Source organism: Papio anubis, unplaced genomic scaffold (genome assembly GCF_008728515.1).
Source record: "Papio anubis isolate 15944 unplaced genomic scaffold, Panubis1.0 scaffold494, whole genome shotgun sequence".
NCBI classification, from domain to species: domain Eukaryota; kingdom Metazoa; phylum Chordata; class Mammalia; order Primates; family Cercopithecidae; genus Papio; species Papio anubis.
Genome location: NW_022165141.1, coordinates 10,209 through 15,621, shown reverse-complemented (window position 1 = coordinate 15,621; position 5,413 = coordinate 10,209). Strand labels below are relative to the sequence as shown.

General features: G+C 39.7%; 1 pseudogene across 1 annotated transcript; it reads left to right on the top strand.

Moving 5' to 3' along the window:
• The first annotated feature begins 296 nt into the window (after window positions 1-296).
• On the top strand, window positions 297-2,399 carry LOC101015374 (annotated as a pseudogene). The gene has a single exon (XR_163387.5). The product of XR_163387.5 is annotated as an AP-2 complex subunit beta pseudogene (transcript).
• The last annotated feature ends 3,014 nt before the right edge of the window (window positions 2,400-5,413 follow it).

Below are 5,413 nucleotides of genomic sequence, written 5' to 3'. Positions count from 1 at the left end.
ATATTTTTATAAAAAAGATAACGAGAAGAGTAGAATTATTTTACATTTTTGAAAATTTATTTAATATCTATCTTAATAAATAGAAGAAGTGGATTGTCATAACTACTTCATTCAATCTGTTGTGATATGTTATTTGATTGACATATACGAAAACATTTCAGCCTCACACAGGTACATTGTTGAAAAGGGAGGATCTTGTAAACCTTCTAAAATTGTTTTAGGGACTCCGAGGGTCTTTGAATCACACTTCAAAAACCTCTGGTTTAGGGAGTGAGATATTTACATAGATTATTTCAGTGTGCTGTGCCCAGTGCAATTATAGGTATATACACAGATTGCTGTTGGAGCACTTCTGTTCTTACCTCATCAATAAAATCTAGGCAACCAAATGTGAACCATTACACCACCACCGGGGCTGTGCTCTCTGGCTGCCACCACCACCCCTCCCTCACCTTCACCTCTGCCTCCAGTGCACATTAAAGATCCAAAGTCATGACTGACTCCAAGTATTTCACAACCAATAAAAAAGGAGAAATATTTGAACTAAAAGCTGAACTCAACAATGAAAAGAAAGAAAAGAGAAAGGAGGCTGCGAAGAAAGTGATTGCTGTTGCGACTGTGGGGAAGGATGCTAGTTCTGTCTTTCCAGACATAATGAACTGTATGCAGACTGGCAATCTGGAACTAAAGAAGCTTGTGTATCTCTATTTGATGAACTATGCCAAGAGTCAGCCAGGCATGGCCATCATGGCTGTAAACAGTTTCATAAAGGACTGTGAAGATCCTAATCCTTTGATTAGAGCCTTGGCAGTCAAAACCATGGGGTGCATCCGGGTAGACAAAATTACAGAATGTCTCTGTGAGCCCCCCCTCAAGTGGTTGGAGGATGAGGATTCCTATGTTCGGAAAACAGCAGCAGTATGCGTGGCAAAGCTCCATGATATCAACGCCCAAATGGTGGAAGATCAGGGGTTTTTGGATTCTCTATGAGGTCTTATAGCAGATTCAAATCTAATGGTGGTGGCTAATGCTGTAGCAGCATTATCTGAAATCAGTGAGTCTCAACCAAACAGCAACTTACTCAGTCTGAACACACAGAACATTAATAAGCTGCTGAAAGCCCTGAATGAGTGCACTGAAGGGGCCAGATTTCATCCTGGACTGCTTGTCTAATTACAACCCTAAAGATGATCGGGAGGCTCAGAGCATCTGTGAGCGGGTAACTCCCCAGCTATCCCATGCCAACTCAGCAGTGGTGCTTTCAGCAGTAAAAGTCCTAATGAAGTTTCTAGAATTGTTACCTAAGGATTCTGACTACTACAATATGCTGCTGAAGAAATTAGCCCCTCCACTTGTCATTTTGCTGTCCGGGGAGTCAGAAGTGCAGTATGTCTCCCTGAGGAACATCAACTTAATTGTCCAGAAAAGGCCTGAAATCTTGAAGCAGGAAATCAAAGTCTTCTTTGTGAAGTACAATGATCCCATCTATGTTAAACTAGAGAAGCTGGACATCAGGATTCATTTGGCATCACAAGCCAACATCACCCAAATTCTGGCAGAACTGAAGGAACATGCCACAGTGGTGAATGTTGACTTTGTTCAAAAAGCTGTGCAGGCCATTGGACGGTGTGCCATCAAGATGGAGCAATCTGCAGCGTGCTGTGTAAGCACATTGCTTGATCTAATCCAGACCAAAGTGAATTATGTGGTCCAAGAAATGATTGTTGTCATCAGGGACATCTTCCGCAAATACTCTAACAAGTGTGAAAGTATCATTGCCACTCTATGTGAGAACTTAGACTCACTGGATGAGCCAGATGCTCGAGAGGCTATGATTTGGATTGTGGGAGAATATGCTGAAAGAATTAACAATGCAGATGAGTTACTAGAAAGCTTCCTGGAGGGTTTTCATGATGAAAGCACCCAGGTGCAGCTCACTCTGCTTACTGCCATAGTGAAGCTGTTTCTCAAGAAACCACCAGAAACACAGGAGCTAGTCCAGCAGGTGTTGACTTTGGCAACACAGGATTCTGATAATCCTGACCTTCAAGACCAGGGCTATATTTATTGGGATCTTCTCTCAACTGACCCTGTCACAGCTAAATAAGTAGTCTTGTCTGAGAAGCCACGGATCTCTGAAGACGGAATTTATTGAGCCAACTGTGTTGGATGAACTAATCTGCCACATTGGTTCTTTGGCCTCTGTGTATCACAAGCCTTCCAATGCTTTTGTGGAAGGAAGTCATGGAATCCATCGTAAACACTTGCCAATTCATCATGGGAGCACTGATGCAGGGGACAGCCTTGTTGGCACCACTACTGCAACGAACCTGGAACAGCCTATGGTTATCCCCTCTCAAGGTGATCTTCTGGGGAGTCTTTTAAACAGGTGGCTATGAAAAACAATATCGATGTATTCTACTTCAGCTGCCTCAGCCCACTCAATGTGCTTTTTGTAGAAGATGGCAAAATGGAGCACCAAGTCTTCCTTGCAACATGGAAGAATATTCGCAATGAAAATGAACTTCAATTTCAGATTAAGGAATGACATTTAAATGCTGACACTTTCCAGCAAGTTGCAAAACAATCATGTTTAGACTATTGCCAAGAGGAATATGGAAGGTCAGGACATTGTGTACCAATCCCTGAAGTTCACTAATGGCATTTGGATTTTGGCCAAGCTACATATCCAGCCAGGAAACCCCAGTTATACGCTGTCACTGAAGTGTAGAGCTCCTGAAGTTTCTCAATACATCTATCAGGTCTACGACAGCATTTTGAAAAACTAACAAGACTGGTCCAGTAACCTCCAATCATGCTGTGATCAGTGCAAGGCAAGAACTCTTAACTGGAAGAAACTGTATTGCTGTGTAGAATCTGAACCCAAACATGCTGAGGGCACCCTGCAAGGTAGTAACTAGTCTAACCTGTACTAACATTAAGGCACAACCTGTTGGATAGTTTTAGCTTCCTGTGAACATTTGTAACCACTGCTTCCGTCACCTCCCACCTCTTGCCACCTGCTGCTGCTATCTGTCCTTATTTATGGGCTTCTCCATACTGTGCCAACGGCTGGCTTTTTCTACACCCTTTTTTGAGTATAGTTTGGTATTTTGTAATTGAGAGCTGATTTCAAAAGCAGAAAAAGACAACAAATATTAAAGCAAGGAAAAGTGTCATTAAAAAAAAAACCAAAAAACTTTCTCATCTTCCAAAGCAAAACACCTACAAAGGTGTCCCTACTCACACCCCCAAAACATCTTATTTCTCCAATCTCAGAAGATGAGGTGGATTGGCTGCTTTTTATTTATTTCTATTTAGTTTTAGTTGACAAATAACATCTGTATTTAAATTTATGTGATATAATGTAATCTTTTGTTGTATGTATACATTGCGGAATTACTAGATCAAACTAATTAACATATCCATCACCTCAAATACTTACTTTTTTTTTTTTTTTTTCTGAGACAGAGTCTCGCTCTATTTCCTAAGTCAGAGTGCAGGCGTGGGATCATAGCTCACTACAACCTCAAACTCCTGGGCTAAAGCAATCCTCCTGCTTTAGCCTCCAGAGTAACTAAGACTACAGGTGTATGCCACCATGCCTGGCTTATTTTGAATGTTTTTGTATAAAATGGGTGTAGCTATGCTGACCAAATGGATCTCAAATTCCTAACCTCAAACAATTGAATAATCCTCAATTGATTGCTCGTCATCCCAAAGCATTAGGACTAAAGGCATGAGTCACTGTAACTGACCCAAATACTTCTAATTTTCTGTGATGATGACAAAAAACCTACTCTGTCAGCAATTTTGAAATATACAATAAACTATTACATATAGTCACCATTCTGTACAATCGAGTTCTAAAACTTAATCTTCCTCACTAACTGAAACTTTGTACCCTTTGACCAACATCTTGCCATTTTTCACGCTGCAGGCCCAGCCTCTGGTAACCACCATTCTACTCTCTGCTTATATGAGTTCAATTCTTTTAGCTTCTCCATATGAATAGGATTATGTGCAATTTGTCTTTGTGTGTCTGGCTTATTTCCCTTAGCATAATATCCCCCAGGTGCATCCTTGTTGTGGTAAATGCCAGAATCTCCTTCTTTTTTAAAGACTGATTAGTATTCTATTGTGTGTATATATTACATTTTAAAACTCCATTTGTTTATTGATGGGCACCTATGCAGTTTCCCTATCTTACCTCTTTGACACAATTTCAGTTCCCCTGGATATATATACAGTAGAGGGATTGCTGGATCACATGGTAATTCTACTTTTAGTATTTTGAGAAACCTCCATACTGTTTTTCATAGAAGATTAACTAACTTACATTCCCATCAACAGTGTATAAGCATCCCCTTTTCTCCGCATCCTTGCCAACACCATTATGTTTTGACTCTTTAGTAACAGCCATTCTAATAGGTTTAAAATGATATCTCGCTATGGTTCTAATTTACATTTGCCTGATAATTAGTGATATTGAGCATTTTTTCATATATCCGTTGGCCATTTGTATGTCTTCTTTTGAGAAGTGTCTTTTCAGTTTCTTTGCCCATTTTAGAATCAGTTTATTTGTTCTCTTGCTATTGAGTTGTTTGAATTCCTTATATATTTTGGATATCAATCACTTATCAGATGTATGGTTTGCAAACATCTTCTCCCAATCCATGGACTGTCTCTTCACTCTGTTTCCTTTGCTGTGCAGAGACATTTTACTTTGATGGAATCCCATTTTTCTATTTTTGCTTTTGTTGTCTATACTTTCATGGTCAAATTTTAAAAAAAATCGCCCACACCAGTGTTGTGGTGCTTTTTCCTTGTATTTTTTTCCTAGTCCTTTTACAGTTTCAGGTTCTGTGTTTAAGTTTTTAATTCACTTTGAGTTTATTTTGTATGTGGTTGTATAGTCTTTTCTCCTCTTTAAAACTAACCTTTTAGGCAGGGCGCGGTGGCTCACGCCTGTAATCCGAGCACTTCGGGAGGCCGAGGCAGGTGGATCACTTGAGGTTGGAGTTCGAGACCAACCTGGCTAACATGGTGAAACCCCATTTCTACTAAAAAATACAAAAATTAGCTAAGCGTGATGATGCACGCCTGTAGTCCCAGCTACTCGGGAGGCTGAGACACAAGAACCGCTTGAACCAAGGAGGCAGGGTTTGCAGTGAACTGAGATCAAACCACCGCACTCCAGCCAAGGCAACCAAGCAGGACTCTGTCTCAAAAATAAATAAATAAATGAAATGACCTTTCAATCTGTATTTTCCTTCTTACTTTACATGTATTTCTTAAATAATCTTATTCCCCTACAAGATTATTTATTTTTTAGTAATAATAAATATTTTTTATTATTTAAAAATATTTTTATTTTATGCACGTGAGTTTAGAGTTGACTAATCATCACTAC